The sequence below is a fragment of the Magnolia sinica genome, chromosome 13 (assembly GCF_029962835.1).
Source record: "Magnolia sinica isolate HGM2019 chromosome 13, MsV1, whole genome shotgun sequence".
Classification (NCBI taxonomy): Eukaryota; Viridiplantae; Streptophyta; class Magnoliopsida; order Magnoliales; family Magnoliaceae; genus Magnolia; species Magnolia sinica.
In genome coordinates, this window is record NC_080585.1 from 62,038,943 (window position 1) to 62,065,202 (window position 26,260).

General features: G+C 37.8%; 3 long non-coding RNA genes across 6 annotated transcripts; 1 reads left to right on the forward strand and 2 right to left on the reverse strand.

Moving 5' to 3' along the window:
* Positions 1-19,261: 19,261 nt before the first annotated feature.
* Positions 19,262-22,412, reverse strand: LOC131223811 (uncharacterized). 4 transcript variants are annotated; one of them, XR_009160709.1, is made up of 9 exons: positions 22,283-22,412; positions 22,057-22,158; positions 21,910-21,981; positions 21,596-21,661; positions 19,915-20,847; positions 19,777-19,815; positions 19,616-19,678; positions 19,469-19,508; positions 19,262-19,305 (listed from the first exon to the last, which is right to left on the reverse strand). It is a non-coding gene; the product is annotated as an uncharacterized LOC131223811 (long non-coding RNA). The 4 variants fall into 4 exon arrangements; XR_009160710.1 differs by having other exon boundaries at positions 19,268-19,508; positions 19,915-20,638; positions 20,740-20,847; XR_009160708.1 differs by lacking the exon at positions 19,469-19,508.
* Positions 20,648-22,856, forward strand: LOC131223812 (uncharacterized). The gene is made up of 2 exons (XR_009160711.1): positions 20,648-20,779; positions 22,412-22,856. It is a non-coding gene; the product is annotated as an uncharacterized LOC131223812 (long non-coding RNA).
* A 119-nt stretch (positions 22,857-22,975) lies between these two features.
* On the reverse strand, positions 22,976-24,025 carry LOC131223813 (uncharacterized). Its single transcript, XR_009160713.1, has 3 exons — positions 23,964-24,025; positions 23,363-23,819; positions 22,976-23,158 (listed from the first exon to the last, which is right to left on the reverse strand). It is a non-coding gene; the product is annotated as an uncharacterized LOC131223813 (long non-coding RNA).
* Between the last annotated feature and the right edge of the window lie 2,235 nt (positions 24,026-26,260).

The window sequence follows — 26,260 nt, forward strand, 5'->3', positions numbered from 1 at the left end:
CAAAGATAGCATTATAGCAGAGATTGACTGAAGGTTTAAAGACATGTGGGAGAACCAATATTTATGAAATATGCATATATCAAATAGATGTATAATGGTCAAACAGTTGATTATGCAAGCATCATTTTCAGAAGGTATGGGTGCATATCAGCTTAAATAAAGCAGTTATAAAATAAAAGCAGATAGAATAATCAATAAATCACTTGCATTCCATCAAGGACTAGATAAACTGGGGGACCACATATACCAGTATAGCAGTAAGAAGGAGAATTATATTTGGCCACGTTTAATCCAATATTCAAAAAGCAACATACACTGCCCAAGGTTGGCAGTAGATTAATAGCCATTCAAACAAAACTACGTAGCCCATCCATGGGCATATGCAATCACAGAGAAAAAGAAAAAAAAAAAGCGTCGGACTATGCAAGTTAGAGAGCTATCACATACACCCAAGAGAGCGTAGATCATCCAAAAAGATGCTAATGTTCATAACTGAAATAGGAGTGGGGTGTGTGTGACAGCATTCAAAAGACCGCACTATGGAGCAGAGTACGATGGGGATGTATTATCCCAATGGCAGGTCATCAGATCAACCAATTGTTGGATAGTTTGTTGTACTCCTTGGACCAGCCGTTCTAAGACAGTAAGCCTCTCGTGCACTGAGTGGACATCCTTCTGAATTGTTCCAATCTCCAACTTGAACCATTTGGCATACCCGGGTGTTGACGTTGACGGTGATAGATCGGGTCCAGGAGGTTCATCTCTGGCCATTTCAATCCCTTCCATGGGAGCGTCCCCTTCACCTCCACCCTCTTCTTCTTGAATACCTTCTTCTGGGTCCTCAAGGTACTTGTGAAACTTCAAGTCCATTCTCCGAATGTTGCTTTTGTTGAAGACTTGGAGAGAGAGTACCGGATCAGTGATTTTTGGGAAGCTAATGGCATTGCATATCATCTTTATGATCCGGGGATATGGCAGATAAAGGTCCCTGGATGTATGAATGGCATTTACCAACTGATAGACAAGTAGAGTCGGAAGACAAATCTTTGTCCCTTTGGCGACTGAGTACACTAGCATGGTCATAAAACCTGTGAGATCGGACCGGTTGGTACTTCTGGGATATATATTTGTGGTGAAGATACCATGGAAAACTCAAAACCTTGGTTCCATGTACCTAGATTTTAATGTATTCCCTTGATACCAAGGAATGTCCCTATCATGACAGAGATATTTAGTGACCTTGGACCGAATTTCAGGATGTTCAAGGTCCATTTCGGGGAGACCATCGAGTGACATTTCCAGCCCTAGGATGTTTCCAATTGTAGCAGGAGTGATCAGTATATCATCACCATCAATAGACACCATGATAGAAGGAGGATCAGACACGGGTGAGTGACAGGTGGCAAAGAAATTCCAAGTCCGTTCAAGTTGATACAGTCTCCCAAAGTCAAGAACTGGTAACCAATCTATGGCGACAAATAGTGGTTCCAGATTATATGGAGTCAGACAACTTCTGTCGACTCTTCTCTCAGGAATAACCTTTCTCCCAGTGAACTTTGCCAAAACCGGATTAACATGTACTGGTAGGGGCACCTGCACCTCAGACTGGGGCCCACGCTGTCATGTGCATTGCCTAATAGGGGTCCCATGTTTTTGTAATGACCCTGAAAATTTTGTGCTAATCTTTCCTTAGTAGTTTTTTTTGGGGTAATTAGCGATATACTCGATTGCTTGTGAAATCTGCATCAATCACTTTAAATTGTATCTGCATGACTCAAAACTTGTAGATTAGTTAGCACTATGTTACTCTGAAATCTGGGATTCATCGCTAAATCCAGTTGTTCTTGGGAATTTTTAGAAGTTCTGGATCAAACCTGGACCGCGCGCCGAAAGTCCCATAGCGATGATCTTAGGCTATTGCGGTCACCATGTTGGACTTGACCATCACCTCAAAAATCAAGTCCATGTGATGTTCTGGGTCGATTTGATTGAGTTCGGAGTGAAGAGTGTGAGAACGGTTGGAAATTTATTAAGATTTTATGAAATCTGAGTCGTGTTGCTTGCACGACGATTTTAAGCAATCTGACCATTGGATTCTGACCCAATTTCACCCTCTAATCAGGGAAGGTGGCCTAGGCATATCCTTGTGCTTGTGGACCTGATCGAGATTCTGTGACCGTTGAATTGAGTGTGGTCTGCCACGACTGATCTGAAGATCCGGTCGGTACGAGAACTCAGCTTGACCTAGATCCATGGTCAGTGAGCTTAAGTCCGACCTTTCGTGGTAATAGGCCCACCGGAAGTGCTTCGTTGGATCGTGAGAGGCCGGTTTTGGTTATACCTTAAGTATACCTTGGCCCTGGGGTTATTTTCATCAATATTAGCCCTATTTATAGTCCTTAAAACCCCAGCTCTCTTTTCCATACGAATTTTCTAACCCTATCTAAGAAAGAGAAAGGAAAAGAGAGAGAAAGTGAGAGAGAAGTTGGTGAATCATCTTAGATTCTTTCCTGTTCTTCTTCATCCTTGAACCTTTACTTTGAATCGTTATTCTGACGATTCTGAGTTCATCTTTGGATAAGTTAACCTAACCCTAATCTATGTTAGAGCTTAGAATAGTCTTGGTGTTGTTGTATCTCATTTCTATTCTTGTCTTAGGTTATCTTGTCGCCGTTGACGAAGACATATCGTCTGAAATCAGTTCGGTGTTCTTTTCTAGTTTAAGGTGCGGACTTTAAGTGTATAGGTTATGGTTTTCAAGGCTTTCAATGCCAGTGAATGATTTATTCTTGCTATCGATGAGATTTCACATGCCAAATGTTATGTTTGCTTTGCATTCCTGATATGCATGTGTTGTATTGAGATTTGTGTATTCTATGTGTATGTATAAAGTACCGTATATGTATATGCACTTATGTTTGCCATGATTATTTATCATGTATGTATGCTAGATGTATGTGCGACAACTCCTTGGTAAAAGGAATTGTCCAAATGCGTGTATTTCAACATACGTCATGTATATTGTTTTATGTATTCTAAGTGTTTGTAGAAATGTCTGAATGATCTAAAGTGTGATATTTCAACCTAGTATGGGCGTTGAGAAGCGATTCTCAACTCTCCCACCAGTGTGCATGATTTTCTTCATATAAGTTGCATTCCTTGTTGTTTAAATCCAAGTATTACTTATGCTTTCATTCATGTTAAGTTGATATTCTTCAAATGCTTGAGTACTACATGATTTGAGTTGTTGTTCCTTTACTGTTCTACATTCAATACGAATATCTGTGGTAGTGTAATGTGTGTGGGACTATGCATTAGTCCAGGAAATCGGTAATCGACCTTAAGTTCATGGCTGAGGTTGCTTTCGCCACGTAGGACGTATTAGACGAACCCGAGTCGTATTAGAGTTGTCGGCAGTGGTTTGGCCACGCGGAGTGTTTGCACACTCTATATCGTTTAATCCAACGTGCGCTCGTGCTAGTCGAGTTCGTCAAGTAACCTGATTTTTCGATGTATGTTTACCATGTATGGACGCTACTGCTTGAATCTAGGGTACCGAACTTACCAATGAAATCCTATTAACCATGGTACCTTGATCCGCTAAGACTCATGAGCCGGACATGGTGGTATGGGACACCGTGGTCGAGCTGTCGGCCTACGCTGGGGTGACGAGCCTCCCCGTAGTGACCAGTGAGCAACTAAACTCGTGAGCCGATTATGGTGGTATGGGACACTATATTCATGCTGTCAGCCTACATTGATTGGTGACGAGCCCTTTGTAGTGACCTCGAGCATACCTGGATACCGCATTGAGGTGACGAGCCTTAGTGTAGTAAAGAATGTGTGATATACATGCATTGATTGGCGACGAGCCCTTTGCAACGACCTCAAACCATATGATCGTATGAGATGTCTAGGACTAACGACCCTAGAATGGATCACTGTTTGGATGGTGATATGAGGAAGGTATCTTAGCTTCCCAATCCTGCTGTATGAAAAGGACTAATAACAACGTGGTAATCATATTCATGCACTGCATTTGCATGTGCTTTGTAGACATGGCGCACTTTGAGGTGGTGTCATGCGTAACGTAAGATGAAGACGCTGAGGGTGTACACATGAGGGCACGCATCATTTTGCATACATCCGTGCATTAACAAGAGTACTTAGGACATGTTTAATTGTTCTACTTTATAATTACTGCTTGATTGAACTGATAGCATGTTAACATGTGCCTTATTGTTCCACTGAGTTGATCACTCACTCCCACGTTCTGGGGCGGTGATAAACACCCACCAGACTCTGTCTTAGCTGCTGATGTTGCAGATGTTGATGCGACCTCTGAGGCAGAGCGGGAGATGGATGATGATGAGGCTGCTTTCTCTTTTATACAGTTTTCAGACAGGTTCTAGTGAGCCTTGTTCTGATGCGTGAGATGCTGGGATTTCTTTTGGAAAATTAAATGATGTAATCTAATACTTGTAATTTTGATAGTAACACTTGTCAGAACGACCTGGTATGTATATGTACTTCAGGGATTTGCACTTGTACACATATATTTCTATAAGTCTTCCGCTTGCTTTCTTCACTTATCCCTGAATTATATTTGTTATTTGGCTTAATCTATTCCATGTTTTATACACTAATACAGACAACATACATCCATCATTAAATATGATGCATAAGTGATGTTTTGGAACTCGGGAGCTGAGTTATGCTCGACCCCCGAATTTCAGGGCGTTACAGTTTTGGGGCGCTTGCTCTTTCTTTTGGAGCAAGCACCTTTTATCAAGCGGATCTCGAAGATTCACCCGGACCCGACACTTTTCCCTTGTCTTTTCCCATGTGGACAAAAAGGATTTAAAGGTATTTAGAAAAAAGGAACACAAACCAACTGAAAAGGAAATACCCAAAAAAATAAGATGGAATATTGATGATTAGAAGGGTATTACCAGATTTGTTGAATGATTGAGGTAGTCCGTCGAGGATCTGAGTGGTCCGGTCGAGAGAATCGAGCAGTGAAGAAGAAAAGAAACCCTTGAGATAAAAACCCCTTTTTCGCGCTCCACGACTTATATCGGGCGGTATCTGTCGATATCATCGATCCTTGTTTCGATGATATCGAGGTAACTTCCTCGTTGCTATCAAGACTATCTTCGATATTATCCTCACTTGTGTGCCTTTTCACATTCTGAAGAGATATCGATGATATCGATTGTTTATCGATTTTATCAAAAATGCACGTAACAGTCATATCGAAGTTGAGCATTTTCAATACTTAGCATTCAGACATCCCTTTATGTATACCTTTAGTGTATCTGTGAATCAATAGTATACCACAAAATTTTGTACAGACGTTGTACAAGACAAAATTATAAACATTTAAAATGTTTATATACAAAAGGATTAAGGTGAGAAACATCAAATATATCTTTAAAAGCTCAGCAAAAATTACATCATTTCAGCAAATATCTAGATCTAGATGCTTGACCTAGACTTGTCTTTTCATGCTTGATATATCAAGGTATAGAGTTTAGACAATTCAGTTTTTGTTTTACTATCCATTTTGAGATAGAATTCTTTACTGTGGTAGATTTAGTTTTCAAGGTTATCTCACCCACTTGATCCAATGATCCCTTCTTCCTATCTTTCATTTTAGGTGGTGATGGATGAGTGTTTCTCCTAGGTGGATTTTTAACATTCTGTATTTCTCTGACAGTTTGAATTTACCAATATAATTTTGACCAGAGTTATGTGAAGTCCTTCTAGGTGTCAAGCATTCACACTTATAATGACCCAAATCACCACATAAATGACAAACTGGAGTGGTTTTCATATTACTACCTGAAGCAGCCAATTTTTCAGTTATTGATGCTGCATTTCCAGTTCTTATTTTAGTTTTATCATACCCTAGGCCACTCTTGTCTCTTCCTTATCTTCCCATCCCTAACAATTTTTCAAGCTTTTCACCACTCTAGGAAATTTTATAGTTTATTTCAGCAATTTTTTTGGATTTTTCTAAGTCAAACCAGAGTGTGTGATTCTCATTCTGGAGATGCCTATTTCCATCTTCTAATAATTCAATTTGTTTGGTAAGCTTTGATGAGTCAGTTTTTAGGGATAGGTTGATTCTTTCTAACTTGTCATTATCTGAATAATATTGCTATAGATCATTAATTAGATGTGAATTGATTTCCAATGTTTCGTTCAGATCTTTTTGCAACAGTTCCTTCTTGTTTTCAGACATTCCAAGTCTTTTAAGAATGTTGATGCTATGAATATAAAGTTGATTGTAAGCATCTTATAGCTTGTTTTGTTGTTCTTCTTCTTCTTCCTTTTCAGTTTCCTCATTATCTGACGGAGACGATTCAGTGGCATGTTGTTCTATCTCATTCTCAGATTCACCGGAGATGATTGGAGTAGTGGAGACCATAAGAATTTTCAAGGATTTCTGATCTCCATCGCTCTCTGAGTCACTAGATTCTAAGTTTAACTCTTCTATATCATCCCATGTGGAAGTCATTGCTTTGCCCTTAGTTTTTCTATTTGGGCATTCAGTAGACAAATGTCCATACTTCTGACAGGCATAATATTGTGGTTCTTTGGTCTTTTTACCAAATTTTCCTGTAAAAGGTTTGTTGTCTACCCACTTTCTTCTAGATGGACAGCCACAATTCTTCTGAAAGAATTTCCTGAATCTTTGTGACAGCAAAGCAACTTCCTCATCTTCATCTTCTTTTTCACTTCCACTGTCCTCATTTGTTGTTTTCTTTGAAGTTTTTAGGACAGTATTTTTAGATTTTTGGGTTTGTTTGAAGTGTAGTTCAAAAGTTTGTAGGGAACCTACTAGTTCTTCTACTTTCATTTCATCAATATTCCTACACTCTTCAATGGTTGTTACTTTGGGATTAAACCGTTCCGGCAGTGATCTCAGTATTTTCCTACAGATTTTAGGAACCAAAACTTTTTCTCCCAAACCACCCATGGAGTTGCAAATGATATTCAGCTTAGTGAAAAACTCCATAAAGGTCTATAAAGGTCTCATGATCTTTCATTTTGAGACCTTCGAACTGTGAAGTTAGGAGTTGCAGTTTAGATCTCTTCACAGTGCTTGTGCCTTCATGGGTTGTTTCCAATAGATCCCATGCTTCTTTGGATGTCCCACACATACTTATTTGATTGAATATATCTTGGGACACGACACAGTAGATGGCGTTCATAGCTTTAACTTCAGCAGTCTGTTTTTCTTTATCGAATGTCATCCACTTTTCTTTCGGTTTGGGTTTTGTGATGGTTGTGCCACTGTCAAGTACAACTTGTTCAGATGGTGGCACATATCACTTTCAACTATATCCCAAACATCATGATCCAAAGATCTCAGAAAGTAGTGCATCCTAGCCTTCTAGTATGCATAATTTGATCCATCAAACACTGGAGGTCTAGTGACCGATGAGCCCTCTCCTTTGGCCATATTCCCAACTTCAGTCAAGATCACACTCTCTAGGCGATGAAGCCCTTAAAGAAAGACCCGCTCTGATACCAATTGAAATTTTAGTAAAGACTGCTTTAGTTGAAGTAAGAATATGCCAATATGTCCTAGATGGGGTGAATAGGACTTTTAAAGTTTGTATGGTTTATTTAAAATCCTATTGCGCTAATCCTAACAACAAGCTCATATTAGGATTACTCAAAAGTAACTCTACTAGCTTTCAAGCCCGATAAAGGATCCAATCACAAATTATTTAATAAGTGAACAATAGGCAAACTAGTTTATGATGGATATGACTGTGTATGTGTGTGAGGTGTGATCTCAGATATTCAGATATGAAAATATTAAAGCAAATCACACAAACTAAAGAATAGCAATCTCAAACACAATCATTTTTATAGTGGTTCGACTACATGTCTACTCTATTCTCAGTAACCGCACTCAACCCTTGAGTGTACTGGATTTTACTAAGGAGGTTTCACAGCGGTTCACCTCAAACCTAAGGTTTTAAATCAGGTTCACCTTCAACCTTTACAACCTACACTGAGGCTGACTGTTTATGCTCTCACGAGCAAGGGTCAATACAACGCACCCACTTTTATGCACACTGGCCAAGGATCTTCCATAAGACCATAACTGAGGTTTCACATGGTTCACCTCTAACCTAAGGTTTTAGACAGGTTCACCTTCAACCGGATGTTTATGCTCTCCATAGAGCAAGGGTCCACACAACGCACCCACCACATACACTCCCGCCGAAGGCATCCTACGAGGGCTTGAAAGGGTGAGAAACACCTTAGACCCAATCCTATAGAGGAATGATCAAAGGGTCCTCTGGACTCTAATTACTTACAGATAAGTGGATGAGTCTCATTCAGCTCGTTAATGAAGATCTCCTCCTTTGTTGATGAAGAGTCTTCTGCTTCCTTGATCCGCAACTCAAAAGATGTACCAATATATGGTGACGGGTTGGGTCAAGGTTATGATGGAATCCTACTCTCTAAATGTTTTCCTATTAGGAAGATAGAGCCATTCCAATCATTTATGCATTCAAGGCATCCCAGCTTAATGATTTGCCATTAAGGTAGTAACTGGAGGATCCTTGAATGCGAAAGTTAATTCCCCAATCCACTCTATTGAATATCAATGATGAGGGTGGATTGGAGGATGAACTCCCTTGAGAGAAAGGGCTTTTGGTATATGATCTAAGGTAAAATACTCAAAAGTACTCTCTTCTTTCTCTACCAGCAACAATAGACAAGCTCTCTTTATATAAGCAAAAGGTTCTAACGGATATAAAACAGTCACATTTATGACAGAGTTCGATATCATCAAGCGGGGTCGATATCATCAAGTGTATACTCTCGATTGCATCGACTGGCCGCTCGATGACACAAACTCAAATGTCATACGCTTTTAAAACATTTTATCAGTTGGTCGAGGGAATCGAAACACACATTGATGTCATCGGATTTTGAACTCCGATATCATCGATGTGAGAATCGATTCATCGACACTTAAAAATGAGAGAGACTTGCTATGTAATATTTCAGGTTTTACAAGAATGATCAGGGACCTTCGAGATCATCAGAATTTGAATGTCGATGATATTGATAGAGTGTCGAGGTATGGATAAATCCAAAGGATTTTTGTTTAAGCTTGCTGGACAGTTTTTGTTCCTATTCGATGCCATCGAAACCATACCGATATCATCGATATTTGAATATCAATTCTATCGAGTGCCCCTCAATCGCAGATAAACAATCCTGAAATAATTACTGGAGAACTTAGGCGCCCATGACCGATAACATCGAGAGTCTTCCAATATCATCGAGATTTGAACTTCGATGGTATCGAGAACGACTTTGATATATCGATGCACATGTGATTTTCTTAAGTGAAAACAAGGGTGCCGAAGATCTGTCTGTCGATATTATCGAGTCACCATCGATGGACTCAAGATTCAGATATCGATGATATCGATATGTATATCAATACATCAATAAATCCGTCCAGATGTAACGACCTTGGAAATTTTGTGTTAATCTTTCCTTAAGTAGTTGTTTTTTGGGGAAATTAGCGTTATACTCGATTGCTTGTGAAATTCGCATCAATCACTTTAAATTATATCTGCATGGCTCAAAACTTGTAGATTAGTTAGCGCTACGTTACTCTGAAATCTGGGATCCATCGCTAAATCCAGTTGTTCTGGAGAATTTTTGGAAGATCTGGATCGAACCTGGACCGTGCGTCGAAAGTCCGATAGCGATGATCTTAGGCTGTTGCGGTCACTATGTTGGGCTTGACCATCACCTCGAAAATCAAGTCCATCTGATGTTCTGGGTCGATTTGTTTAAGTTCGGAGTGAAGAGTATGAGAACGGTTGGAAATTTAATAAGCTTTTATGAAATCTGAGTCGTGTCGCTTGCGCAATGATTTTAAGCTATCTGACTGTTGGATTCTGACCCAATTTCACCCTCTGATCAGGGAAGGTGGCCCAGGCATATCCTTGTGCTTGTGGACCTGATCGAGTTTCCATGACCGTTGAATTGAGTGTGGTCTACCATGGCTGATCTGAAAAGCCGGTCGGTACGAAAACTCAGCCTGACCTAGATCCATGGTCAGTGAGCTTAAGTCCAACCTTTCGTGGTTATAGGCCCACCAGAAGTGCTTCGTTGGATCATAAGAGGCAGGTTTTGGTTATACTTTAAGTATACCTTAGCCCTGGGGTTATTTCCTTCAATAATAGGCCTATTTATAGTCCTTAAACCCTAGTCCTCTTTTCCATACGAATTTTCTCTAACCCTAGCTTGGAAAGAGAGTGGAAAAGAGAGAGATAGTGAGAGAGAAGTTGGTGAATCATCCTTGGATTCTTTCCTATTCTTCTGCATCCTTGAACCTTCACTTTGAATCGTTATTCTGACGATTCTGAGTTCATCTTGGGGTAAGTTAACCTAACTCTAATCTGTGTTAGAGCTTAGAATAGTCTTGGTGTTGTTGTATCTCATTTCTGTTCTTGCCTTAGGTTATTCTGTTGCCGTTGACGAAGACAACTCGTCTAAATCAATTCGGTGTTCTTTTCTGGCTTAAGGTGCGGACTTTAAGTGTATAGGTTATGGTTTTCAAGGCTTTCAATGCCAGTTAATGATTTATTCTTGTTATGGATGAGATTTCGCATGCCAAATGTTATGTTTATGTTGCGTTCCTGATATGCATGTGTTATATTGAGATTTGTGTATTCTATGTGTATGTATAAAGTACCGTATACGTATAAAATATGCACTTGTGTTTGCCATGATTATTTGTCGTGTATGTATGCTAGATGTATGTATGACAACTCCTTGGTAAAAGGAATTGTCCAAAAGCTTGTAGTTCAACATACGTCATGTATGTTGTATCATGTATTCTAAGTGTTTGTAGAAATGCATGAATGATCTAAAGTGTAACTTATTACACTAATTGCGGGCGTTGAGAAGTGATTCTCAACACTCCTATTGATGTGCATGATTTCCTTTATGCAAGTTACATTCCATGTTATTTAAATTCAAGCATTACTTGTGCTTACATTTATGTTAAGTTGATATTTCTCAAGTGCTTATGTACCATGATTTGAGTTGTTGTTTCCTTTACTGTTCTACATTCAATTCATATATCTGTTGTAGTGTAATGTGTGTGGGACTATGTATTAGTCCAGGAAATCGGTAATCGGCCTTAAGATCGTGGTTGAGGTTGCTTTCGCCACGTAGGACGTATTAGACAAACCCGAGTCGTATTAGAGTTGTCGGCAGTGGTTTGGTCACGCAGAGGTTTGCGCACTCTATGTCGCTCAACTCAACGTGCGCTCGTGCTAGTCGAGTTCGTCAAGTAACCCGATTGTCCGATGTATGTTCACCATGTATGGACGCTACTACTTAAATCTAGGGTACCGAACTTACCAGTGAAATCCGAATAACCATGGTACCTTGATCCGCTAAGACTCATGAGCCGAACATGGTGGTATGGGACACCATGGTCTAGCTGTCGGCCTACGCTGGGGTGACGAGCCTCCCCATAGTGACCAGCGAGCAACTAAACTCGTGAGCCGATTATGGTGGTATGGGACACTATATTCGTGCTGTCGGCCTACATTGATTGGTGACGAGCCCTTTGTAGTGACCTCGAGCATACCTGGATACCGCAATGAGGTGACGAGCCGAACTGTGGTAATAAAGGTATGAAAAGCGTGCATTGATTGGTGATGAGCCCTTTGCTACGACCTGAAACCATATGATCGTATGAGATGTCTAGGACTGACGACCTTAGAATGGATCACTGTTTGGATGGTGACATGAGGAAGGTATCTTAGCTTCCCAATCCTGCTATATGAAATGGACTAATAACAACTTGGTAATCATATCCATGCACCGCATTTGCATGCACTTTGTAGATGTGGCGCACTTTGAGGTGGTGTCATGCGTAACGTAAGATGAAGACGCTGAGGGTGTACGCGTGAGGGCACGCATCATTTTGCAAGCATCCTTGCGTTAACAAGAGTACTTAGGATTTATTTAATTGTTCTGCTTTATCATTACTGTTTGATTGAACTGATAACATGTTAACTAGTGCCTTATTGTTCCACTGAGTTGATCACTCACTCCCACGTTCTGGGGCGGTGTTAAACACCCACCAGACTCTGTCTTAGGTTCTGATGTTGCAGATGTTGATGCGACTTCTGAGGCAGAGCGGGAGATGGATGATGATGAGGCTGCTTTCTCTTATATGCAGTTTTCAGACGGGTTCTAGCGAGCCTTGTTCTGATGCGCGGGACTCCGGGATTATTTTTGGGAATTTAAATGATGTAACTTGATACTTGTAATTTTGTTAAGTAACACTTTCATACGACTTGGTTGGTGAATGTACTTCAGGGATTTACACTTGTACACATATATTTTTATAAGTCTTCCGCTTGCTTTATTCACTTATCCCTGAATTATATCTATGTTTTGGCTTAATCTATTTCATGTTTTATGCACTAATACAGTCAACATACATCCATCATTAAATATGTTGCATAAGTGATGTTTTGGAACTCGGGAGCTGAGTTATGCTCGACCTCCGAATTTCAAGGCGTTACACCAGATGAGTATGTGGTTGCTGGACATATTTTGTCCTCATTTCAATGATATCGTTTAAGCATCGAGGACATCGACAGCACATGTCAATTCTATCGATCAGTGTATCGATAAAATCGACAAAGTAAGAAAACTTAGAGAATTTTCTGATTTTGAAAAAGTTTTCTTAACTTAAAAACCCTATGATATTCTAGTTTATTTTAAGGGTTTTATATACCTGGTGTTTTGGGACATGGGATGTGAGGCTTTGATTTACCTAAGGCGAGGTTGCACACATCCCGGTTGAAGTAAACGCTTAAATTGATCTTCCTATGAGGCTCTGCAGTCTGTCCGACTTAACACTCACGCTAATTGACAAACTAGGGTACTTTCAATCACTTGACTGAAGAGTCTGCTATCTTCGAAATGGTGAACCCGGTGTCCAACAACAGAAATACCAGTGTACCTTGGATGTGGGCAATGACTTTGAAGGCTAGCAGTACTGCAACCATAGATTCAGATGCTTCGGCTGCAAGGGCATGTACTTAAGCTTGTTGAGGATGATTGGGTTGCGCTGTCATTGGCCATTGAGGCAGCCTATATTGAGGTGTGGGAGGTCGGTTGAATGGATGTGTCGGTGGCGCAGATCGTAGAAGTGGAGCCGATATAACTTGTGGTGGCTGGCGGTTGATCTTTTGAGGTGGCGTAAAGCCGTTGTCCCTCATCTTGTTAAAACAAAAGGGCTCTATATGGCCCGTCTTGTTACAATAAACGCACTAAAGATTACATTACCAGAAAAAGGGGCAAAGGCTACGGATAAAATCCATAGCCTTAGACCTATGGCTACAGTTCTAGTCCGTAACTAGTCCATAGCATGACCGTAGTCGTAGGTGCTGTAACAAGAGATCTAAAACCTATAGCTACGGATTTAATCTGTAGCTATATGTTACAACAGCTATAGATATAATCCATAGCAATTATATCTGTAGCGATAAGTATAAACAATTATGGATATTATTTATAGCTAAAAGTCCGTAGCAATATGCCAAATTTAATTATGGCTACAGCTGTCGGATTACCGGCTATGGTTAATATCCATAGCTATTTCATACATTAAAAAATATATATATAATCATTTCTTCATTCAATTACCACCTGCATAATCATTCATTCATTCCATTACAATCATTCATTCATTCAATTACAATCAATTACAATCCTTCATTCAATCAATTATAATTACAATCAATTACAATCCTTCATTCAATCAATTACAATTACAATCAATTACAATCCTTCATTTAATCAATTACAATTACAATTACAATAATGCTGAAAATACAAATCTTTAGCCTCATTAGAGAACTTTGCTCGACTTCACCCTGAAATTTCAATGATAAAGAATTGAAAGAGAAGATATATTTTAATGGTATGATATTTTTTTCACAAGTAAATAAGCCTTTTTCAGCCATCACTCACCTGAAGAATCAAAAACCGATTATTGTCCAAGTCCACTCCTTTTCCTTTCAATTTCTTAGTGACCTCTGTAATATTACTTCCATGGTCATTTATGTAGTACTTTGAAAAGTTGTCTCAAAATGCAACTCTAGTAATGACAAAGTCACTTCTTGCAACAGCTTCGTATATTCCATCATCCTACAAATAGCCATGGCATTCATAAATCAGAATGACCATTAGGGGAAAGAAAAATAAAGTGAAAGAAGTGCATCATGTATAACCATTTTCTTTTCTTTTCTTTCTTAATGAATTAATAAAAACTCAAAGAGGAATGAAATTGACACAAAAGGAATGGTCTCACCATATGGTTTGTAGGGCCAAAATAAACGTCTGGACGATTTTCGCAAGGAAGACCATCGGTATCCACAAGTACCCACTTCCTAAGGAATGGTCTCACCATATGGTTTAAGTTATAAGTTTATGTTAATGTCGTAGGTTATAGGTTTAGGTTTAGGGATTTGAGAATATATTTACGTTTTAGGTTTAGGTTTAGCTTTTACATTTAGGTTAAGGTTACAAGTTTAGGTTTAGGTTATAAGTGTAGGTTATAGGTTTAGGTTTAGGTTAGGTTATATGTTAAGGTTTAGGGAATTGAGTTTAGGTTATAGGTTAAGGTTTAGGTTTAGGTTATAGGTTTAGGTTTAGGTTATAGTTTTGGGATTTGAGAATAGGTTTACGTTATAAGTATAGGTTTAGGTTACTTTGTAGGTTATAGGTTTAGGTTATAAGTTTATGTTAATGTTATAGGTTATAGGTTTAGGTTTAGGTTTAGGGATTTGAGAATACATTTAGGTTTTAGGTTTAGGTTTAGGGATTTGAGAATACATTTAGGTTTTAGGTTTAGGTTTAGGTTTTAGGTTTAGGTTATAAGTTTAGGTTATAGGTTTAGGTTTAGGTTATAGCTTTAGGGAATTGAGAATAGGTTAAGGTTTAGGTTTAGGAAATCGAGTTCGGGTTCAGGATCGGGTTTAGGTTTGGGTTTTCAAGTTTAGGTTTAGGTTTAGGTTAGGGAGTTGAGATTAGGATTAGGTGTAGGTTTAGGTTTAGGGATTTGAGAATACATTTAGGTTTTAGGTTTAGGTTTAGGTTTTAGGTTTAGGTTATAGGTTTAGGTTTAGGTTTAGGTTAATGTTAGGTTATATATTATAATTTTAGGTTATAGGTTATAGGTTAAGGTTTAGGTTATAGGTTTTGGTTTAGGTTAAGGTTATAGGTTTAGGTTTAGGTTTAGGTTTAGGTTAAGGTTTAGGTTTAGGTTTAGGTTATAGGTTATATGTTATAGGTTATAGCTTTTGGGAATTGAGAATAGGTTAAGGTTTAGGTTTAGGAAATCGGGTTCGGGTTCGGGATTAGGTTTAAGTTTGGGTTTTCAAGTTTAGGTTTAGGTTTAGGTTAGGGAGTTGAGATTAGGATTAGGTGTAGGTTTAGGTTTAGGGATTTGAGAATACATTTAGGTTTTTGGTTTAGGTTATAGGTTTAGGTAATAGGTTTAGGTTTAGGTTTTAGGTTTAGGTTAAGGTTTGGTTATAGGTTATAAGTTTAGGTTATAGGTTATAGGTTATAGGTTATATGTTAAGGTTTAGGTTATAGGTTTTGGTTTAGGTTAAGGTTATAGGTTTAGGTTTAGGTTTAGGTTATAGGTTTAGGTTAGGTTTAGGTTTAGGTTTAGGTTATAGGTTATAGCTTTAGGGAATTGAGAATAGGTTAAGGTTTAGGTTTAGGAAATCGGGTTCAGGTTCGGGATCGGGTTTAGGTTTGGATTTCAAGTTTAGGTTTAAGCTTAGGTTAGGGAGTTGAGATTAGGATTAGGTGTAGGTGTAGGTTTGGGTTTAGGGATTTGAGAATACATTTAGGTTTTAGGTTTAGGTTTAGGTTTTAGGTTTAGGTTTAGGTTTAGGTTAACGTTAGGTTAGAGGTTATAAGTTTAGGTTATAAGTTATAGGTTATAGGTTAAGGTTTTGGTTTAGGTTAAGGTTATAGGTTAAGGTTTTGGTTTAGGTTAAGGTTATAGGTTTAGGTTTAGGTTAAGGTTTAGGTTTAGGTTTAGGTTATAGGTTTAGGTTAAGGTTTAGGTTTAGGTTATAAGTTATATGTTATAGGTTATAGCTTTTGGGAATTGAGAATAGGTTAAGGTTTAGGTTTAGGTTATAAGTTATATGTTATAGGTTATAGCTTTTGGGAATTGAGAATAGGTTAAGGTTTAGGTTTAGGAAATCGGGTTCGGGTTCGGGATCGGGTTTAGGTTTGGATTTTCAAGTTTAGGTTTAGGTTAGGTTAGGGAGTTGAGATTAGGATTACGTGTAGGTTTAGGTTTAGGGATTTGAGAATACATTTAGATTTAGGTTTTACGTTTCGGTTTAGGTTATAGGTTATAGGTATAGGTTTTGGGATTTGAGAATAGGTTTAGGTTAAGGTTAAGGTTTAGGTTTAGGGATTTGAGAATAAATTTAGATTTAGGTTTTACGTTTCGGTTTAGGTTATAGGTTATAGGTATAGGTTTTGGGATTTGAGAATAGGTTTAGGTTAAGGTTAAGGTTTAGGTTTAGGTTATAGGTTATAAGTATAGGTTTATGTTTAGGTTAAGGTCTAGGTTTAGGTTATAGGTTTAGGTTAGGGAGTTGAGATTAGGATTAGGTGTAGGTTTAGGTTTAGGAATTTGAGAATACATTTAGGTTTTAGGTTTAGGTTTTGGGATTTGAGAATAGTTTTAGATTATAAGTATAGGTTTAGGTTGGGTTATAGGTTAAGTTTAAGGATTTGAGTTTAGGTTATAGGTTTAGGTTATAGGTTATGGGTTATAGGGTTTAGGTTAGGGTTTAGGTTATAGGTTTAGGTTATAGGTTTAGGTTTAAGTTATAGGTTTAGGTTTAGGTATAGGTTTTAGGTTTAGGTATAGGTTTATGTTATAGGTTATAGGTTATATGTTTAGGTTAAGGTTTAGGGATTCAGGTTCGGGTTCGGGTTCGGGTTTGGGTTCGGGTTTAAGTTATAGGTTTTGGTTTAAGTTATAGGTTATAGGTTTAGGTTAAGGTTTAGGTTTAGGTTATGGGTTTTGGGATTTGAGAATAGGTTTAGGTTATAAGTATAGGTTTAGGTTGGATTATAGGTTAAGGTTTAGGTTTAGGTTATAGGTTTTGGGATTTGAGAATAGGTTTAGGTTATAAGTTTAGGTTTAGGTTGGGTTATAGGTTAAGGTTTAGGTTTAGGTTATAGGTTTTGGGATTTGAGAATAGGTTTAGGTTATAAGTTTAGGTTTAGGTTGGGTTATAGGTTAAGGTTTAGGTTTAGGTTATAGGTTTTAGGATTTGAGAATAGGTTTAGGTTATAAGTTTAGGTTTAAGTTTAGGTTATAGGTTTAGGTTAAGGTTTAGGTTAAGGTTATAAGGTTTAGGTTAGGGTTTAGGTTATAGGTTTAGGTTTAAGTTATAGGTTTAGGTTTAGGTTTAGGTTTTAGGTTTAGGTAAAAGCTTAGGTTATAGGTTATAGGTTATATGTTTAGGTTAAGGTTCAGGGATTTGGGTTCGGATTCGGGTTTGGGTTCCGGTTTAGGTTATAGGTTTTGGTTTAGGTTATAGGTTATAGGTTTAGGTTAAGGTTTAGGTTTAGGTTATGGGTTATGGGATTTGAGAATAGGTTTAGGTTATAAGTATAGGTTTAGGTTGGGTTATAGGTTAAGGTTTAGGTTTAGGTTATAGGTTATAAGTATAGGTTTATGTTTAGGTTAAGGTCTAAGTTTAGGTCATAGGTATAGGTTTTGGGATTTGAGAATAGGTTTAGGTTAAGGTTATAAGTATAGGTTATAGGTTAAGGTTTAGGTTTAGGTTTAGGTAATCGGGTTTGAGTTCGGGATCGGGTTTAGGTTTGGGTTTAGGTTTTAGGTTCTAGGTTATAGGTTTAGTTTATAGGTTAAGGTTTGGGTTATAAGTTAAGGTTTAAGTTATAGGTTATAGGTTATAAGTATAGGTTTAGGTTTAGGTTAAGGTCTAGGTTTAGGTTATAAGTATAGGTTTTACGATCTGAGAATAGATTTAGGTTAAGGTTATAAGTTTAGGTTAAGGTTATAAGTATAGGTTATAGGTTAAGGTTATAGTTTAGGTTAAGGTTATAAGTATAAGTTATAGGCTTAGGTTTAGGTTTATGTTTAGGTTAAGGTTTAGGTTATAGGTTTTGGTTTAGAGTTAGGTTTAGGTTATAGATTATAGGTTATAGCTTTTGGGAATTGAGAATAGGTTTAAGGTGTGGCTCAGGTTAAGGGCCTGCAAATACAGATATAAACACGGCCTATCCAAATGGTCAGGCCCCTCCAATGCTATCCATAGGAAATGGACAACTTCATCATGGTCATAACAACAGTTCTCACCTTCCAGGGATCCCTGCTCATCCGGATAGCTCTGACGCACATCCAGGTCTGCTCCATTAATTTTGAGTAAATACATAAACACGGCCTGTCCAAATAGCCAGGCCCCTCCAATGTTGTCCAAGGAAATGGACAGTTTTATCATGGTCATAACAGTGGTTCCCACCTTCCATAGACCCCCGGTCATCGGATAGCTCCGACACAATCTAGGTCAGTACAAATACATTTTCATGATTCAAAGAAGGGAACTTGAGGGTTTTCCTTACCTTCCATTGTATGCTTCCAAGGTGCAGATGGCCCCTGAAACACACATACATCCTGGGAATCACTTCTCAAAACCGCAGACTATTTTTTTTAGAATTCGTTCATCTCACCTGAAAACCTGTCACATAATGAATAACTGTAACCACAATGATAACTATTGTGAATGCACTATGATGAAAAAATTATTATTATTATAGATAACTGTAATTACAACATAGATATCATGCACGCGATATCACATAATGTATTGTTTGATGAACTACACATGTGCATTCTTGATAAGAGATGTATCAGATGCTTAAATCTGAAATATGCAGCTCCAATCCTCCCACATGCAACATCCACCTGAAAAAATGCGCATAACCGTCATGCTTGAGTAATCAATACAGGAATATACAAGTAAAACCATAAAACCAGAGATACTCACTGCATTTTTAGGATCTCCTCCATAGTTAACAATCTCATTCTAAAGCCCTTCTCCCTCCTCCTTTACCCGGGCTTGGGACTGGCAATGCAAGGAGTTGCATTGGCAGAGTTAAAAAAGGTCCTTCCAGATAAAAGGGTGACTCTGGAATCAAGCAAAAGTCCTAAGGAAAATGGCAATGACAATTTTCCTTAGCATGTTAAAATACAAATAATGAAGATTTAAACCACAAGTTGAAAACTTTCGGTTATGCAATTTAAAATGAAATGGCACCATGGCAGAAAAAGAAGATAGGATAATGTAGGATGACTAATGATAATACATACCACATCTCAACTGGCAAGAGTAGCATACATTGCAATGAACCTGCAAGCAATAAAATGAAATTAAAAATTACAATGGACATACATTTTGCATTACCAATCCATAAAAACAAAGAGGTAATCTGAAATTTGAAAGTTCTTAAGACATACATCTAAAATTCAAAATTGCAACCAAGGCCACAAACTCGGCAATCTCGTTCAATATAGTCAAACCTGTAAATTAATGATTTCCTTAAAACTAATATCATAAGTTTCAGGATAAGGAACCAATTATAAAATGACATATCATGAGAAGAGGTAAAATGACTTACATTGCCCACAGAGATATCATGGCTGGCTAGTTCCATTTCCTGGTCAAAACATAATATGTTATGGCCACAAATTGAATGTGTAGACAATAGCAAAATCTGAGTTCCTTAAGATGGTGTTTAGATGTGTAGACAACTCACTTAACACAGTTCATGTATTGCATAATGGTTAAAGAAATTAAGCATGCAGTAGTAGTTGCTCAACACGTCAAGGAAAGTTCAAAAGAAAGTCATATTCCAGCGAAACCACGATAGGAAGAAATTTCCATCACAAGCATTGATTAAAATGTTAAAACACACTAACAAAATACAAAGAACTATGAAATTAGTAGAGGAAATGATGCACTTCTGCAAGAAAGAAAAAGAAAAAAAAATCCATCACAAAAGAATAAGTACAACAACTTGACAAAACAAGACATCTTATCAACACGCATAATCCTCCACAAACATCCACTCCCATCCAAGCACAAAAAATTTTAAAATGCAATCAAACTTCAGCTAGAGTACTCAATATTTTGAAACATCGCATTTCCTGCAAAAATTTCCAGCATAAAAATGGAACACATATCCCTTAGAAAGAACACACACAAGAGAGAGAGAGAGAGTAAAGAAATAGATTCTACCAACGGTAGGAGAAAAAAAATCACAACCATTACAAGAAAACTGCTCATACCACATAAATACATCCTCATATTATCATTGAAGCAAGCAGAAAAAATTTAAAACTAAAAAGACAAACACATGGAAAAAGTTGCATCATGTGAAAATGGCTGAAAGACAAAGCAAAATCAGTTACCTTCACAACAAGCAGGGGATAAGTCACAACAGTCGACCTAAGTTTAACAACAGCTCCAAGAAGAAATACCTAACCAAAGAAGCACCATAGAACGTGAAAACACCAAAATGAATGTAAAAGCATTGCAACAGCAACAACGGGAGATGCAAAACACGAGATCATTGGTCTACCTCCAATGCAGTCACTCCTTTTGTGGCTTTCTTACTCAAGGTGCATCTTTCCTTCAGCTGCTTCAGCATGGTCTAATACAGCATGAATTGTATGGAAGGGTTGCTTACCTGCGAACAACCAAAAATCCTCTGCTTGAGCATCAGTATAACATTATACAAGGGGCTTATAATCCTCCGCTTGAGCATCAATATAACATTTTGCAAAACATGAGAATGGCCATAGCTTAAAAACCAGAAAAGTCAAACTAGAGTTTAGTCAAAGAGTAGGTTAAGTTCTATTGAGTCTTGAAGACCATGAATTTTTTGAGTTATCAAACTATGATGTACTAGAACTCCCAATATTCAGATGATAGGGCCTGACACCTACAAATTGAGTTTTCACAACAAACATACAATAAATTCATTATATTTGACTAACTAAATCATACAAACATTCAGCTCAAAAAATGTCCATCAAAGTAAATGGATTACATAACCAAAAAAAAAAAGTTTTTATTTAAAAAATGCACTACAGAACTATTCCAATCACATAAGATCTTAATAGGCTATGAGCAATACATTTCCATGGTTCTTTCTAAGATCTAGGAACTCAAAGACAACTGCATTGATATAAACTAACATTCTCCTAGTTGACTCAACACTTCTGAAACAAAAACTGCCAAGACTCGGCAGAGTCACAACAAAAGGCAGATGTGAGTTTCCATGGAGCGGCTATTTTGAAGGGGGGTATGTCTAACCAGACATGGGAAAATCCTGATCCAAAGCAAAGTACTTCTGGTCATTGGCAAAATCAGTTCAGAAGAGGATGGCAATTAACTTTAACCACTGCCTAGCAATTTCCAAAAGACATACATACCTTGTATATCTTGTGACAAAAAGCCTCAAGCTGTTAAAGCTCGGCATTGGGATGAGACAGCTCAACCTATTGCAGAATGCAGGAGAGAGTCAGTTGATTTTCTTCTAAGGGCACCAAAATAGCAACATTCTATCAGTCAATACATGAGAAGCATCCCGATTGCATATCAATTGGGTTTCAATAAACTACTAGCTTAGAAAAGCAGTTGTCCTCTTTTAAGAAAGAGTGGGATAATAGGCTCATGCATTAAGGAAACCTTGAAGAAGAAGAGGACCACATCGAATAGAAGTGCATAAATAGTTACAGAAATTAACCTTGGTTTTCAAGTCGTTGATTACATCCCCTACAGTACTCTGTTCGGGCAATCTAATAGTGTGAATAACCACCTGAAAAGAAAGTAAAAGACACCTAAGTTTGTACTTGATCCAGAATTAGATGACTCGCATGGTTTGGGGTCTCACCTCATCTTTAGTGGAGTGATGGAAAGCAACTTTCAAAGTTTTCAAGCCTTGCAATTCTGGCAAAGGAATGTCCAACACTTCATAATTCAAGATATCGGAAGTCTGCACCAAAAGAAATGAACTTGGAAAATTCCAGTTATTCATGACATGTTATTGGATATAATTTCTCAGATATAGTAGCATGACCAAAACAGTAAGACAAGCAGAAGGCACTGTGATGGACAACTTGGTTGTAGTGGACCAGCATGTCAGACAGATGTTCTACACCCTGGAACTTGATGGGTTGGGGCTTAGGCTGTTAAGAGTAACAGTTGTGAGAAGTAAGGCTAATTTTTGTTGGATCATCCAAGCCAAGTAAACCATATAAGATCCATAATACAGTGAAAATATAGCATCTACCCATTTTATGGTATCCATTACAGAAGCACAATTATTGAAGGAGAGTTGAATGTATTCATGGTCTTGGAACATACATCTTTGGAACCCCATACACTAAACTACAAATGGCTACAAAAGAAAACAAATGGAGAAATGCTCGAGCGGGCTATATGTACAGGTACCTTGTCTGTAGATAGCTACAGTCAGACACGAGGTATACATATGGGATGATGTGTTATGATTCTTCAACCCTGTAGTCATTTTTAAGATGAGAAAAATGCAACCAAAGATGTAAGAGGTGTCTAAATAAATTACAAATCCATGCAGCAGACTTATTCCCATTTAAATGTCTGAAAGAAAGGTCAAAATTGAAATTGATAGGTTTTAATGCCAAGAACAGAAGATACTCAGTGTGTACATGAGAGAGAGTGAGGGAGAGAGAGAGAGAGAGAGAGAGAGAGAGAGAGAGAGAGGAATACAAATGTAGATTTTTGCAAGTAGAAATAAATTAGCACAAATGGCCTTGAAATTACTACATGGTCTTCTTTGAAACAATTGCCAAACTTGGGTTCTTTGTCTCAATCAAACAAAGAGACTGAGAGCAAGGCTTTTCATACCTACATAAGCAACAGAAATTACACAAATTTTATGAAAGTAGTGGACAATACTCGCAACAGAATCAACATGGCCACAAGCTCGGCAATCTCGTTTGTAAGAAACAAACCTGAGCCCACCATCTTTAAGAATGAGATCCAAACATATTAAATATTTTGTGCCAATTTGTGTTGGATGAATTGAAAATGTATTCAGTTTCGGCAAAATGGTATTTTCAGGACAGCTATGGTCTATAAATTATCACCTCGTATTGACAAAACACCACTGAACAAGAAGCGATGAAAAAAGAATGCAGAGGTTTAGAGCATAATACCTATGGCAATGATCTTCTTCCTATCAATGCCACCATTTCTACCTGTAAAATCATATTATAGAGAAGATCAATAAAACATAAAATCATTTTAATGTAATAATACCACTAACGCCCATTTTCTTACACTGAAATATTTGGTTTCTTGCCAGTAAAAGAAAAATGAATCAATCAGCTATTGCAGTAGCAATTTTTACAAGAGATATGCTGAAGGAGACATTACAAGAAGTACAAATGTATCAACCTTAACAAATATCAAGGTAAATGTAAACTCAAAAAAGCAAAGAAAAGAAGAAACAATATCCCAGATATGAAGATTGTAAGAAATGATGAGTACATAACTACCACAACAAATCACACTGACAAATAGCCATAAAGCGACATTGCTTAAAACCCAGAAAAATTCATACCCTTTTTTGGAATTCAATCCAGTTCCCATAGTAGTACCACCCTGCACAAGCTGCTCAAAAGAAAGATTTAATGGGTTGATAAAGGCACACATCTTCTACCAACCAATCAATAGGCAAAACCACTTGACAAATTACACAACAAAAAGCAAGAAAGCCCATCTCAAGCAAAATTAGAGAAATAAAATGAATATGACCTTCCTATACATAATGGATCATTTTTTCTGTAATGGCTATTTTGGCAAGTGTTTTACAAGTGAATATTCAGCTTTCTACCTGTAAGTAACTTACAGGTCATCCAAACAGAAAAACTAACTTACCTGTAAGTGACTTACAACTTACATCCAAACAGATTACCTGTAAGTAACTTTCACTTGTAAGTGACTTACAGGTAAGTCACTTACAACTTAAAAGAGCGAATGTTACATGCGGCACATGGTTACATTTGAACCAGTTAGCATTCACATCAACATAGTTACATTTGAACCTATTAGCATTCGCATCAACAGTCAATCCATTTTTCCAACTAATTGTCAAAAAATGAGGTAGATTCAAATCTCAAGTAGACTACACCAAAGGAAAGATGGTAATTGAACACCCACCGTTAAAAACTTTTTAGGGCAATATAGTTTTGGATTAAGATGATATTTATGTTTTCCCTTCATCTAGATCTATCTAACACAAAGCAACATGTTGGATAGAAAATAAACATTACACTGGATCTTTTTTTTTAAACCAAAACTTATATAACATGCCATAATGCAAATTATTTTAATTCATGCATAATGAAAATGTAAATAATTACTACTCATTTACAGTCAACTACACTTGCAACCAATCAAACAATTTTTCATGGTTAGCATGGCTTGTTTCACCACAATTTTTAAGGGTGCAGACCACACCATAAACAATAGACCTCACTACAGATGGAAGCACCTCCCAAGGTTGACTTTAATCCCACAATGCAAATGACTAGAGACACACAAATGTTATTGTGTATATGACAACAGATCCAAAAACACACCTTTAAAAAAAATTCAAAAATCACAAAACAAGGGATTCTTATGACCTTAGGAAGTATTTAAGGGCCTGTTTGGCCAGGAAGCTTGGATGGGATTGGAAGGGATTAAAAGGGATTGGAAGATAGATCCCAGATTGACCAGGCATGCCAAACAGACACGGGATCTTGATCCCGGGATGTTACAATCCCATGGATCTTAAGACAATCCACTGACATCACCATCATTACCTTTAAATCTCATCCAATCCACCCTAATCCCTTTAAAATTGCTTAGGACATGTTTGGTTCAAGGGATTGAAAGGGATTGGAAGGTTTAATCCCGGGATTGGTCGGGCATCCCAAACAGACTGGAAATAGCAATCCTGGGATATAGCAATCCCATAGATCTTGCACCAATCCACTGACACGACTATCATTACCTTGAAATCCATACAATCCACTCTAATTCCATCCAATCTACCCGGCCAAATAGGCCCTAATGGTGGGCGTTCAATCACCACAGTTTCCTGTGGTGTGGTCCACCTAAGATTTAGCCCTAAAATGAGCTGGAAAAAATGACTGGCCCGCATACACATATTATGGAGGAGCCCACAAAGCATTTTTAGATTTCAAAAATAGAGAGAGGGGAATGCAGATTGAAGGATTGAAAGATTGAGCATAGGGATTGAAGGATTGAGCATCCAAACACAACAGATTAGAGAAACAGATAAAGAGAGAGAAAGAGAGAGAAAGAGAGAAACTAACCATGCTTCTTCTTCTTCTCCTTCTCCTTCTTCTTCTCCTTCTTGCAGCAAAAGAGGTTTTTGAAAACAGAGAGAGGGGAATGCGGCCAAGAGACAGGGAAAGAGGGTGAGGGAGAGCGGGAGATCGAGAGAGGGCAAGGGAAAGAGAGAGACTGAGTACGAGAGAGAGAGAGAGAGAGAGAGAGAGAGAGATGGAGAGATGGTTTTCATCTGTGCGTGGGAGAAAATGGCAGACGGGAAGGGTTTTATTTTTGGGAGGAGGTTTGGATTTTGGAGGGGTGCGTGACAGACGGCTCCTTGGGGACGTTGGGTTTTAGGACCGTGGGGCCCACTGTGATGTATTTCATATATCTACTCCGTCCATTAATTTTAAATTATTATTTTAAGTGCTGATATAAAAAAATGAGTTAGATTGAATCTGTAAGGAGACCACACAACATATTAATAGTAAATTTTTAATTTTTATTATTTCTTACGGTGTGGTCCACTTAGACATTTGATCTATATAATTTTTAGGCTCATGCACTAAAATTATATATCAGAATTGTTAGACAGCATAGATCAAACACATATATTCCAATGGACCCCATGGATCCCCTTAAGCACCATCTATGTTTAATATGGTTTAGGCGAGGAGGTACGCTTTAGCTACAGATCACTTAGGCTTTAGCTACGAATTAAATTCGTAGCTATATTGCTACGGATTTAATCCATGGCTAAAATCATTCAA